Source organism: Lontra canadensis, unplaced genomic scaffold, assembly GCF_010015895.1.
Source record: "Lontra canadensis isolate GAN:19392208 unplaced genomic scaffold, GSC_riverotter_1.0 scaffold144, whole genome shotgun sequence".
Classification (NCBI taxonomy): Eukaryota; Metazoa; Chordata; class Mammalia; order Carnivora; family Mustelidae; genus Lontra; species Lontra canadensis.
Window position 1 is genome coordinate 1711512 of NW_022631138.1, and position 14232 is coordinate 1725743.

The 14232-nt window shown below is 50.4% G+C and overlaps 1 long non-coding RNA gene across 5 annotated transcripts in view; it reads right to left on the reverse strand.

Annotated features, from left to right (window-relative positions):
• Positions 1-13787, reverse strand: part of LOC116858879 — a 135641-nt gene extending 121854 nt beyond the window's left edge. For 4 of the 5 annotated variants that reach the window (XR_004381033.1, XR_004381035.1, XR_004381031.1 and 1 more), the window contains exon 1: positions 13288-13467. This is a non-coding gene — a long non-coding RNA (uncharacterized LOC116858879). Of the gene's footprint in view, positions 1-13287; positions 13468-13572 lie in introns of those variants that run through there. The other variant, XR_004381032.1, reaches the window with a different exon arrangement.
• Between the last annotated feature and the right edge of the window lie 445 nt (positions 13788-14232).

Below are 14232 nucleotides of genomic sequence, written 5' to 3' on the forward strand. Positions count from 1 at the left end.
ACACACAGAGGCCTTGAAGAGTGACTCACGAAGTCTGGACTTCCACTCACTTTCTCTGTCATTTTTTCTGCCGGTGTCTTCCCCCAAACTCTTTCCCCCCGAAAATAAATCGCCTTCTTATAAACACATTTGCTTTCCTGTTTATTGGTGTCGAATTACAGATTGTTTAAAAAGCGTGGCATTCCATACAGCTCAAAATCCTGCTGATGGAAACAGTCCCAGTCGGGAGGTGCCTCTCAGGGATGCCACCAGCCAGCTGGCCTCTGGAAGGAGCAGGGCCACCCAGACGGGGCCCAGGCTGTCATGTCTCAGCACGGATGTCCTGTCTCCTTGGGCTCCGTGCTGCCTTCTGTCTTGCAACCCCATAGGTGCTTTGAGGGTAAAACCCAGGAAGCCCCTCGGGCCCTGGGGCTGCTGTGAGGACAGCTGACTGCTGAGAAACCAGCTGCGATTGGTCGGCTGGCTGTCTGGCCTGAACTCTGGCTCCCCCACTCGTTAGTTCTGTGACCACAGCCTCGCCTTCCCCACCCTGAGAAATGGAGATCCTCACGGAGGGTGATTCCGCGACACCTGGACAAGGGCCAGGCCCAGAGAAGACCCTGAGATGTCAGCCGTGGCCACTTGAGGTGCCTCTGGCCATGGCGAAAGCACGAACTTTCACTTAGGGAGATTTGCTTAGAATAATTCTGAGATGAATTTTTTTCTTTTTCAACTCTCAATCTCCACCTCCTCATCCATCTCTTTTGTGAATAAAATTTGGTGTCAAACTGGCTGTGGGGGTCCCGGGCCCACATGAAGCCCTGGGCATCCAAGTCACTGTTCACCTTTCTGGCCCTCAGCCAGTTGCCTGATCGCCACCCTGGGTCAGCAGAGTCCTGGGCGGTGAGAGCACATCTCAGCCCCCTGCCCCGGACCCTCAGGATGGCCCTGACCACTCTGGTCTTGGCTTTACCAGGCACCGGAGCGTGTAAACGGTGTCTTCCCTGTGCACCCACCTGTCCCCTAGATGCCCGCACAAGCACAGGACCAGGGTGCAGGAGAAGGGGCAGTGTGGCCAGCCCAGCAGCCTGCAACGCAGGGAGGGAACACGCAGCCCAGTGCTCTCGAGAACACAAAAGTGCTTTAGCAGTAAAAATGATTGTGATGGTTTTTTCAGAAAGTAGGAAAGAAAGGGAAAAGATTCATTCAAATACCTGCTTACATTTGCATAAAGAAATTCTGGACAGATAAGCGATGAAGAGCAGGGTTTCGGTGGGGCGTCAATGGGAACGGGGTAGGAGACAGGGGTGAGAGCGTGCTTTTCGCCTGACCCCTCATTTACTTTCGCTTTCGAAACTTACTCAAAGAATTAATTAAAGCTGAAAACTCTATTCCTTATTCATATTGGCAGATTAAGAGAGACATCCCCGATGCTGAAAAGCATCAGCTGAAAGTCAGTGGCACTTTTGATGAGGGCCCTTTTCTAGGTGAGAACCTCTAGGTGCCCCTGGCAGGAGTGCGCTCCCCATGACTAATCACAGAGCTTCCAGCAAGATTCCTTGAGGTTGTGGAAGAGCTGCTTGGGCAGAGGTTCCAAAAAAGTTGACTTCCTTTGCAGGACTTATTTGAACGATTGGAAAAGGCTTTAATCTGGTTGTGGTCTTGGAAAACAGAATCCCACACAAAGCCCGACATTGGCCAGTTGGGGGTTTGTGATGTTTTGGGATGAGGCTGGTGAGAATCTGGGCTCTGCCTTAGCCTGTGCTCCCTGAAACTCTTGAGAACTTTAGCCTGCTGGTCTGCAACATGGGCTAAGAGTGTCCAGTCCTCATGGGATGGATGTGGGGATTGAACAAGTTAATGGCTATAAAGCAGCCAGCACACACCAGGCCTATGGAACATGTTCCATAATTATTAGCTTCTCTGTCCCCTACTGTTGTCGGGAGGCCCTTTCAGAATTGAGTTACTACATACAGTTTAAGCAGGATGATTAATCTCCCTTAAGTCTTGCACAAGATATAAATTAAAACCTCCAACATGAGAACCAGGGGCCTCCCCTTTACCACCACTACAGCACTGAGCAACTGTAATGATCTTTGGAAAATGCTTGCTCAGAAAGTTCTGGAACTCTCTCTTTCCTGAAACTTGGAGAACCATTTCCATTTCAGTAAGAAGTCCTTCTCTTGCCACTCACTGGCTATTCATTTTTATAAAGAGCAGTAGAAATGAGAGTTGGAAGATTCTAATAATTTTGGCAAGCAGATGGCAGGTGGAGGTGGGGTTGGGCTGCAAGGAGACTGGGCTCGGTTAAAGGCTATGCAATGACTGGGGAAGGCAGCCATCCAGTCCCCCTTGAGTGACCATTCCTATTCTGTGCAATTCCCCCCGGGGATGGATGCAACGGGTGAACACTGAGCAGGCGGGACCCACTTTCGGGAGGTGAGACAGTGCCTGGGTGACTCACTTTCTCAGCCGGAACATTCTGGTCTGCAGTCACCACTTGTGCTGCTGGGTGGCAGTCTGCACTCATTCTGCGTCTCTGCTCTCCCTTCCCCAGAGCAGGCATTTCTGGGGACTTCAAAGGGACCGCTGCACAGAGATGGGCGCCCATCCGTCAGGCCGGGATCAGAGGTGCCTACTTGAAAAGCCTACCTGAAGTGAATCACATTCATCCAAGCCACAGACCCCGAGGGTGTGACTCTGTATAAGCAACGAAACCAACACTCGCCACCTGAGCGTTCAGATGTTCTAGATGTTTAAGGTGACTGACCGCTAGCATCTGGCATCGGACTATAGGGTTTTCGAGCCTCACTGAAGGAAAGCTGCCAGTGTTTAAGGAGGGAGTGGGGGAGAACGAGACAGAAAGAGGGTGGCTACCCATTAGGAGAAGTCTGGCTGAGCGTGTAAATCATCAGTACCTGCCCCGTTTGTCAATGGGGTCACACCACACATTTGATTTTGTGATGTGTCTCGTCACCCGCTTCATCTGCAACCGTGAAACCTGTGTAGGAAGGGGAGCTGCTGGTGTTCAGTGGGGTGCCCCAGAATGCTAGATGTGGGCAACCCTGAAGACAGTCCCTAGTGGATACCAGAGGTCTCTGCTCTCGGTCTACACTGAGCCAAACGGTCTTCTGGAGAAGAGGAAAAGGGAAGGACCCCTCTCTAACTTGCAGATGAAGGCAAGCTTCATATTTTATGTTAGAGAGTATTTAGGCCAAATCTAGGAGATTAAACCAAAAGTCAGTACCCAGATGCAAAATGTGGGAGAAGGGGCTTTGTACATAACCCCGACCCAAAGAGGCCATGATGTTGGCCAACAGATGGGTGTGTAGGTCCCAGACCTCAGCCTTGGGTCCAGGACAAGGCCGGTCACTGCGCTCATGGGAAGGGAGACATCAGAAAACTGGGGTCCATGACCAGAAGGGCAGCCTGGGGTCAAGGCTGCCAAACACCTCAGCACCCACTTTCAGGAACTATGGGAAGAAGGAAGAGCTTGAGCACAGTGCTAACAGCGAGGTAACTAGAAGGGCTCACCGAGAAAGAAGCCAGGTCTTCTGTGATAATTCAGCAGTTTCTGGGACAGAAGAATGGCCCAGTGAATGTTAATGAGTGTGCTGAATTATGACCATCGTCGTGACCACGGATATGACTGGATGGCTTTAGGGCTACATCCAACATGTGGAAGTGCCAGAAAACAGGCTTTGCATTATTGATCCACTGGCTTCTCCACCAGTGCTTTGCAGTGATGGGATGGGCTGTCTCTGGGAGGAGAGGGGGGTTTAAGTACAGATTAAAGGGCCCCTTCTGGAGCTCACCTAGAAGGCCTGCTGGGGTGGGCCGTGTCCTTTGACCCCAGAGAACTCCTGATAGGAAGTGAAGAGTGTCTTTGTAATGGTGATGACCCCAAGTTGGGTTGTTGAGAGCTCCCGGTGTGGGGGTCACCCCACTGCACTGTACAGACGATCAGAGAGGCTTGGTGACTCACTCACCGTCACACAGATCCCCAGGGGGAGCCGGAACCTACTCTAGCTGTCAATCCATACAGGGAGAACAAAGCAAGACACCAGTGCACAAACCGACTCCTTTCAGATCTCCACGCAAGTGGAGGTACCCTCACAGCCCACCCCGTGTCCGTGAGGACCCTCACCCTGCACCACCGGCAGCCCCCTCCAGCAGCCCTTCTAACAACCACATTTGCTTATCACCTGCCTCCAGAGGTCTCAGTAAACACTTGAGGGATACTGAAGGAATAAAGGAAGGAACAGACAACGGGATCTCTCTCCCCTAGCTCTAGCCTGTACAGTTCACGTTCCCTCTGGGCCTGGAGAAAATGGAATGTGGAGGCAGGATGATGGGATTCCTCAGAGTGGATGGACCATAGCTGGGGGGAGATCAAGCGGCCCCAGAGAAAGGTGTCTGTGGTCAGAAACACACAGCAAAATTAGGAAGCCATTCCAGTAACCACAGCCAGTACGACGGAACACTTACAGTGCGTGTCACTTGGCTAAGAATTCTCCACGTGGTGAGCACTCTCGTCCTTGAAACCACCCTCTGTGGCGCTTACTCCTCTGTCCCTACTTCTCAGGTCAGGAGATGGAGGCCAGGGGACACTGAGGTTGTGTGGCCAGGAGCTGGGGGAGCGGAGGCGGCTTCCTCTTGGTGGCTCATGGCCTCCACGTGGCCAGACAGTCCATGGAATAGAGCAAACAGCACAGCGCCTGGGGGCCTGGCTTCAGGGGAGGGACACGGCATGTCCCAGCACCCCACACCCATGGAAGGACATCACTTTGCTGCGCAGTGGAACAGGCTGGGGGCAGGGGGGAGGAGGGGCGTGGGCCTGGGGCCTGGGTTGGCTGTCCTTCATCTGTTCAGCTCAGCTCCCTGCTGCTTGTGTGCTTCCTGTCCATTATGGCTGAACATGGTTTAATGCTTCTCCCTTAACAAGCCAAAAGAGTCAAAAGACTCACTTGGAGGATGTGTAGGATGACAATGACAGGGACCAAGCCTGAGGTGTCCCTTGGGCCAATCTCCTCAGTCCCCAGAATGGCTCCACACAAACAAAAATAAGGATGCCTTTCCCCAAACAGGAAAGTTCATGATCAAATACCACAAGCCCAGACAGTCTGTCTATGTGCATCTCACCTGAGGCCCTCATGCCCAGAAGAAACCAGCGGACAACTGGCAGGAACATTCTCAGTGTCAGGTGCCCGGCCTGGGCCACCTCCTGGGCAGGTCGTTCTCTGAACACTGGAGGCCCTGAGAGTCTGCTTGAGGTTTTATCCCCAGAGAGGGGGACGCTGAGGCTTACAGTAGTGGCCCTGGTGGCCAAGATGTAGGAGCCTCACCTGCCTGGCCCAGAAACTCTCCACTCCTCTGACAACTGACTGAGAGCCAGGCTCAACTTGACCCCTTTGCCCCAGGGCTACATCTGTTGCCAGAGTGATGGCCCATCTTTCAAAGCTGCCCAGATTAGGAAAACATGCTCTAGATACATGCTTTCTAATATGACAGCCACTGGCCACATGTGGCTACGTACATTTACATTTAAATGAATTGAAATAAAATACATGTTCAAATTCCATTTCTCAGTCACATCAGTCACTTTTCAAGTGCTCAGTAGCCACATGTGGCTTGTGGCTGCCTAGTGGCCTGAAGAACACACATTTTTATCATCCCGGAGAGTTCTGTTGAATGGTGCTGTTCTGGAGGCTTTGGGAAGTCAGAAGAAGATAGCATGTGACGTCTGCAGGTCCTCTGAGAGAGCTGTGTTTCTGACTCCTCTGCTATCACTGTTCTTTCTTGCCCCTTACCCAGGCCAAGGCCAAGGCTAGGACAGGGGCCCAGGTTAGGAGAGGCCCAGCAGCAGTTGGCAGATAGGATGAGGCCTAGACAGGGTGCCCCCACCAGACACTCTGCAGCAGCAGGGGCTGGGAGCAGCGGCATGTTTCCAGGAGGGGCCTGGGTCAGGGACAGACCAGACCACCAGGTCACGCAGGCTCCTCTGGCTTCAGTGGGAGGCCGAGGGGCTCTGGAGCCCCACACCTGCTGAGTCCCAGGTGTTGAACAGCAAGGGTGGCAGCCACCTCAGAGAGCAGACTGCCCCACCCCCGTTGTCTGGCCCCACGCACCCCTGAGACTGTGTGATGACTCCAGGAGCACTGGGACAAACAAAGGTTCCCGATAATGACAGAACATGCATTTTCCCTCAGCCGGGTCGAGGGGGTAATGTAGGGGCAGGGTGAGCTTCAAGAGATTTTGAGAGTAAAGGAGTTACATCCTTGATACCTTAGCCCTATAGACTGAAATCCGTACCCACTAAACAGATCAGCTAGATGAGGAGAGCAATTAATGGGGGGACAGGGGATGATAGGGAAATGGGCACAGGAGGGACGAATCTATTCCAAAAATGCTCGTCGTCATTTCCCGAGGTGACGTGAGTGTCATAGCTGTTGAGGCTCTACAGCGGGGCAGCCAAGGGCCCTTCTGTGGCTGCTCTCTGCCCTAAACGTTTTCCTTTATTTTAAAATCAGAAGAGAAACCAGAATATAATGAAAATGAACATATAATGATCAACCCAGTTTAAATGGCATTCATCTTTGTATCACGACAGTCAGGATACGTCCTTACATGAGGAAGGAGCCACAAAGGCTAAGTACCTGGAGTTCATAAAATTCACCATACACAGCCTTGAACTTTTGCTCCTCATACCAGAGGCATAAAAGGCAGCTCCACACAAAGGGAACTGATGTCTCAACAGACCCTCCTAGTTGACCTGCAGATTGGATTTCAGCTGTGATGTCTCATACCTCCCTCTGCATCAATCAGGTCAACCCACTCCAAAAATAGGCACATCTCCAGGCTAAACACCTAGTCTCCCAAAGCCCTGGGACCATTCGCCTGCTCTGCCATCCTTAGCATTGCCTTTCTTTCTCCATGTTGTCTTGTGTTTCCAAGAAGGCTGCTGGAGGTCCAGCCATCACCTTTGCATTCCACACAGGAAGACAGAGGGCAGTGGAGGACAAAAGGTTAAGCCTCTTAGATGTCAGGCTCCTTCAAGGAGCTTTCCTAAAATGTCCATCTCCCATTGCAGCCTATGTGTTTCATTGGCCAGCCATCTGTCTATGTGAATTCTCCCTCTGCAGTGGCATAAATGCATCATGTAATGTAAAGGAGCTGGAGAAGGAAGAAGGATGAACAAGGCTCTGAGATGGTACAAAGCAAACACAGAAGGGGACTCAGTCCAAGGCAGAATGACAGCAAACACCCCCTGCTCAAAAATCCATCCTGTCTCATGTATCATCAAGGCCCTGGTTGTGCCACCAGGTAATGGGGTCATGTGGAATGGAGGGTATGACCGGTTCACCTTCTCTGGCCTTCGATCAGGTTGAATTATGTGAATAAACTCCATTTCCGTGGAGCTGAAACTCTTCTCCTTCTGCCATTCTGCTCTTTGCTGGAACACTGCCAAACCTTGGAGGCCCAGTCTGGAGGAAGCCCAGTCTGGTATCCTCGGGGCTGTAAGGGCGTGGTCCTGACTCCGGAGCTGACTCTGGAAAGGCTGGCTACAACAGACGGGTGAGTCATGAACCCAGACATAGCTGAGATTCCTGGTATGTGCTCCGGGGGTAAGCTTGGACTGCTTTCCTTCGAGGCAGGAGATGCTACAGGATGTAAGGCTCCCCGCCTCCCTGCACCCGTCCCCTGGGGCACTTACAATGGCCTGACGTTATTGGGCTCATGTCTATTTCACCAGAAAGACAGAAATAGGAAAGAGCTGGTCTGCCAGCTCACCTCCACATCCCTGGGTCAAAGAACCAGACGGTTGGGTTCAAAAAGAAGCTCCTCTCCTTACTGACAGTTGATTTGGCCGGCTCCTTAGAAGGGCTAGAAGGGCTCCCCTAGCCCTTCTGCATCCCAGCTTCCTCGTCTGAACGATGGGGATGGTAATGATAACCTGCCACACGGTTCTGGGAGGACTAAATGAAGTCATCTTTGCAAAGCATCCAGAAGAGTGCTTGGCCCTAAGCGAGCATTCAGTAAACAAAGGAGTGTTTGGATTTTCATTATTTTATTGGGTAAATGTGAAGTTTGCTGATGCATGAATGAAAGGAAATCTTCTTTGACTATTAATACCAAAATCAAACAAGTGATTTCTGTCCCTTTGAACATTCTCCTCCAAGTTGTCCTCCTCCAAGTTGCTCTTGAAGTCAGTCTCCTCCTCTGAGTTCTGATGAGAGCAATGTGGTTATTTTACAAAGTAGACTCTGACCCCAGAGGAGCTAAGAGACTTGTCCTGGGCCCAGTTATGGGACCGAGAATGCTGTAGAACATAAATCCAGCTGTCTTCAGGAGCACTCTGTCATGAAGGCTGTTTGTTGCCTATCCTACGTCTATTTTCCTCTGCTTCCTGTGTCGTCAACAACTCCTGTGTTGTCAGAGGCAGCAATGTACCTAGTTAAGAAACTGCATTCCCCAGGCTGCTTTACAGATACAGTGGCCAATAAAAGAGGCAGAAAGAGTTACTTGGGGGTTCTAGGAAAGCTGTTGAAAGGAGACTGACGATGCTTAGCTTTCTGTGACCCACTTTACTCTTTCCTCCTGTGTGGAATGCAGAGGTGATGGCTGGAGCTCCAGCAGCATTATTAAAACCATAAGACAATTTTAAGGAAGGAAGCCACTGCTAAGGGATGCAGAGAAGAGAGATGAAGGAACTGGCTGCCCATTGACCTTTGCCCTGGACAGCCTGCTTCCAATCTTTTTCCGTCTGAGAGAAAGTAAGCCTGGTGGTTGCTGGAGGACTGCTATTTTGTAAAGTTTTCCCTTCTATCTGCCTAAATTGATAGAAACCCAGGCATTCCTCACACTCTACAAATGATTTGTCCAGGGAAAACAGCTAAAATGATACATTTATGCCTTTGCTAAAAATTCCAGTATTTTAAGTATGATACAGTTTTGAAAGGGCAGCATACAGGGAAAGGCTAAAAGCCTCCTTGGCAGAAAACCTTCCTTGCAAGGTAATAGATCCTAAAAACAAAGGATAAGCAGGAAAACCGCAATGGATAAGATTTGCTACCACCATTAGCTTTTTTCTAGTATAGAAAATGCAAGAAAACTGGGTGTTTCTCTCTCTCTCTCTCTTTTTAATCAGAGGAATCATCTGAGACCAAACAAGCCTCCCCACCACTCCTCCTTCCTGTGGGCCCAACTTCCTTCTGATCCACTGCTGGCTTCCCCTCGCCTGAGCTCTGCGGTCTAACCAGAGCCCTCCAGACGTTGGGAGGTGCCCAAGGTCTGTCCCCCCAGCACTGGGCCAAACCCACGACTGCCCTGCTGCAGCACTGGGAACAGAGATGGTCCTCTGGGCTTGGGGACAGGTAGCAGCTGCAGAACAAAAGTGCCCACCAAGTGGCACCATTTGTAATGGAACAACACGACCCAGCCATGCTCAGCGTGCAAAGCCTCGACTTCCAGAAAGGCCATGTATAAAGCTCCCGAGGCCTTATGTCGGCAGAGCGGTTATCAGAGAAGGCTGACTGGACAAAGGGACTCAGGTGGCCCTTCTCGTGGACCCCTGCAGGAAGCGTGTGAAAATTCGGCTTCTGGGGCACTGCACGATCTTGGATATCTTCAGAATTGGCAAGGAAAGGTTATGTTCTGTTCGGTCTCGTTTTAGTTTTAAGTGTATCTTACTTAATATTTTCAATATGAGTCAGCTCCATGTACTGGGCTGATTCTCAAACAGCTAGAAGGGGACTGGAACAGCCTTTAGACAGGAAGCCTGGGTACAGCGTCCAGCTGCTTCCACCCTGGGAGCAGGTCTGAGGCCAGCAGTCCTGGATTCTCGGGACGGGGGCCCCAATCTGCTGGATTACAGACAGCACCCTTGGGAGCCCTGGCTTTTCCTGACTCTCCTCTCCTGATGGAGGTAAAGGCGCCCTCCTCAGAACAGCTGCCCTGCCTGATTCACCTGTCCAGGATGCGCGCACCTTGAATAAGTCGAGCAACCGGCTGTCGTTCCTATCTTACAGCGTGGGTATGTGTGTGCTTCGCGGGCAGGGGGTTAAAGGAAATGCACAGAAAGTTACTACCATGTGGTTGGGCTGAAGGCAAGGGGAGCTGTCCTCACTGTGATGATGCTGATGTTAGAGACGATGGCCATGAGGACGGCGACATCTAGTACCCTGGGTTTTCCTGAATAGAACCATGAAGCATTTCCCATTTACCTAATCAATAGATGTCCTGCAAACGCAGAACATGACACAGATGGGAACTCGCTACAGGAGCACGAGAACCCATTTTTTGTGGGGGCCCAGGCTGGGACAGAAAGGTGTCCGGGTGTATGTCTGAGTCAGTAACTGTGTGCTTAACAACTGTAACCCGTGTGCTCATTGTCACTGATCTTAACAAGGACCCAAGAAGCTGGTACTCTTATCAATTCCATTTTACAATGAGGAAGGTAGGACACCAAGAAGATTAGTAACTTGCCCGATATGGGGGGTGAGCTCTGCATATGGCAACCGGTGGTGGCACATCAGTCAGGTACCACAAAAAACCTCTTGGCAGGAGGTAATGAAAGCCCGAGTGGGGATGCTGATGAATGGTGTGGAGGGGGAGACAGGGCCCACAAGCGACAGGCCGGTCTGGAAGCTAAGGGCACCATGACAATAGGGCACTGGGCCATTTCCGAGTGTCATCAAACTGTCAGCATTTTCTTCTTGCTGCAGGTGTCCTTTTAAAATATCTGCTCAGTTTCTCTTGTAGATTGTTTCCCTTTTTACTCCCTGCCTGCGTCCTCACTTAGAATCAGCATCTTTTGGTAGCTGGAAAATATGACAGAGCAGCAAATCATATTAATGAATGCTCTATTTTCAGACCTGCCCAGAGCCTTATTTCTGGCCTTTTTAAGTGACTCTCCTGATTATAAAAGTGATCATATCAGTTTGCCACAGACTTATTTCTCATGGGTAAGCGGTAAATTGACTTCCAGCGTTCATACAACTGCCCGAATTCTACATGAAAGAATACAATCAACGTCTAGGATAAAATCAACCGCCTCAAAACTACTTCCCAATGGCGCTTATCCAGGGGGATTTGGAGACTCGGACCTAGTGATGAACACATGTTGACACCTGGAATGTTCTCTGAAATGGGGACAAGAGAGAATGCTCATGTGCCCAAGCCACTGAGGCACTGCCTAGGGCATTTTGCCTTTTGGGGCTCTTCTCTCCAGGAAGATGGCATTTCTCCGAGCACTTACAAAGATCACTCACCAAGAGAGACAGACTGGGCTGGGCTCCCACCTCAAGAAACCCTTGTCATCTCCCTTGCTGAGGTGCCGAGTGGATCCCAAATCTCAGCCTTGGAACACCCACTGATTACACTGAAATCACAAGATCTTGCTTGGGAAAGTCATGCCACTAACTCAGGGGCCGCAAGCCCAGATGCCTTCAGAGTCAAGGTAAGAAGGGAAGTGGATAGAGGTAACATCGAAGGGCTCTCTTCTATATTCAGACCCTGTTGGAAGTCTGGAAGCTGATGCTAAGTCTCTGAGCTTCCCCAGTGGCCCTCCGAGGCAGGCAGCAACCACAGTCTGGAAGCCCAAGGCTACCAGAGCCTTGCAACATTAGGGTTCAATAGAGCCCATGATCCAAAGAATAGGTGACCCATAGTCATCTGAATACCAAAAAAAAAAAAAAAAGCAAAACAACAACAACAAAAACCCCAAAAAAACCCAAACAGCCACTGATCCTGGGCAGGCCAACAGAATCTGAGGGGGTTGGACATGGATTCAAACAGGACTGCATTCGTTTTTTGAGCCTCCTGCCTGCAACTCCAGCTTTTTTTTTTTTTTAATTTCTTAACATTCTTCTCAGTTTATAAGAAGAGTCAGGTTCAAGGGAAGATTTCTTCCTTGGAATCCTGCTCTCTGATGTTAAGGTGATACCCCCACCCCACCCCACACCGCCCCAAACCCTTCCCTGCTGCGTCATGGGCACAGAAGGCCAGCTTCAAAGCTCAAGCTATCACGTCTCCCTGCTCCCACTCCATCCTTTAGCAGGTGTGACGACATGGGGACATGGGATGCAGCCCTAACCCTGGGCCATCCCAGCCCTTCATAAACTCTGGATTTGTAACTTAACAAATTAGAGACTCAGCCAGGTCTGTCAAGGCCGACCCTAAAAAATCAACATCAGCTGAAGGGGAGGGTCCTGGCAGAGGAACCCCTTAGCAAAGCTAAGTCCCCCACAAGAGCTGGGACTGAAGCCAGGAGGGGGTCGCCGCACAAGGGAGGCACCCAGAGTTGATTTTAACCAAAGACCAAACAGCCAGATCGTCCTGGAGGGGCCGGCCAGCCACCGTGCTGGGCTCGGGGACAGATCACTTGCTCTCTTAGAGCTGCTCCAATTTTAGAAATTGGGTGCTGACTCATTATTAACCCAGAAAGCCCACACACTCAAATGACTCTACTGAAAAAGCTCCCTGTCATACCCTGCTTACTGGTGTGCAGTTTTTTAAGCAAATTCAAAAAATGTTTATCACAAGGTATTTATGACATTTTAACCGTTTCATTTACAGTAACTAGAATGACATTTAAAAAAAAATGTTTCCTGTATTTTACTTGACTGTAAAGCTAAGCCTCATCAGAATAGTAACAGGTTGAGAAACACATTATCAAGGTCATATCAGGCCTCAAGGACTCAACAACCCAATCATCACCTCCCCTGCTGGCCCCAAGCCCCCGGACCCCCGCATATTTTCTTTCTGACTTTATCACGGTTTGTGACATTGAATCACAAGCAAAAAGAAAAGACATAAAATAAGTTCCCAGAATCATTCATAGGCTCATAGAGAAGGAAGCCCAAATGCTGCCTCTCTACTGTATTTTCTTGCACTAAAAACCGGGCAGCTCAGACCACGCGGCCAGAAATTTCGCAGGGGCTGTCTTCCCTCCACCTCTGAGAAGCGGAAGCCGGCCCAACCTCAGCACCCCTGGGTTAGCACCCACTCACCCACCTCCATCTCTGAATTTCTCCATGGCTCCAGAGACGAGACTGGAACAGTTTATTTTCCAGCCCAGCACCCCTGTCTCTCCTGGGATAACACAGTGTACGACGAGTATCAACCTTCTCCCCATTAACCGCGGAGACAAGCACCCTACAACACAATGGTTCTGGGGGTGGGGGCAGAGATTAGGGGTGCTCCAAGTCTCGAATGCGGTATCCCCTCCAAGATGCAACAGCTTTAACCCATCCGAGACTCAGGGGCAGACGCTAGAAATGATCATAAAAATGAGAGACACGGACTCACCGGGGAGAAGCGGCTGGCTCCACCTTCCCGCCACCCGAGCTGCGGAGGACTGAGGCTCACGCTGGCTCAGCCACAGCCCGCCTGGAATGCCAGCCCTCCGCCCGAGCAGCCGGCTGTCATGACTTCCCTCCATTCCCCATCACGTCCGCACGGCTGAGACCAAGAAAAAAGAAAGAAAGAAAGAAATTAAGAGAGGGGAAAAAAGAAAGAAAGAAAAGAAAGAAAAAAGAGGGAAAAAGAAGAAGAAGAAGAAGAAAAAGAAAAAGAAAAAAAAAGGGCGCACACCTCAGTCTCCGTTCTCATTGGAACGAGATGACTCATGCTGACTCACAGCCACCACTTCCTCTCCGACATTCTCTTCATACTTGTGAGCTGGGCTGGTCCCGTTCCCAGGGTCTCTGCAGCCCTTCCTGGAAGAACAGCCTTCTGACCCTGGCAAAGCCACCCCAGCACTGACCTCATGTGGAGCCCCCGGGAGCGCCTACACAGGGGAAATGCTTTATTTAGGAGACATGAGCCACAGGACAATAAAATGCACGAATCCCATGTGCATTTGAATTTCAAATACACACTGCAATTCTGTAATATCTTGCAAAGCTCCTATGAACCACTCGCTCGTTTCAAGGTATTACAGGCAAGGGAAGAGAATGGAACAAGGTCTCATTCTTCAAGGACGTCGGGTCTACTCTTGCCCTAGCGAGATTGATTGCAGAGCATGTCTTCTGCATGCTTTCCTCTGACATAACAAATCATGGGATCTAAAATCCGGATCTCTTCAAAGCTGTTTGTGAGGAGGGCGTGGGCTTTGCTTCGGGGATTCAGTGACTTCCAAAATCTTTTCCATCCATCTTTCAGACTTCAAAAATTCGCAAGAAATGAACATTAAAATCCCAAGAAATGCAAGGAAGGTGTAACACTGGAACTTTTAAAGACTGTTTATGAATG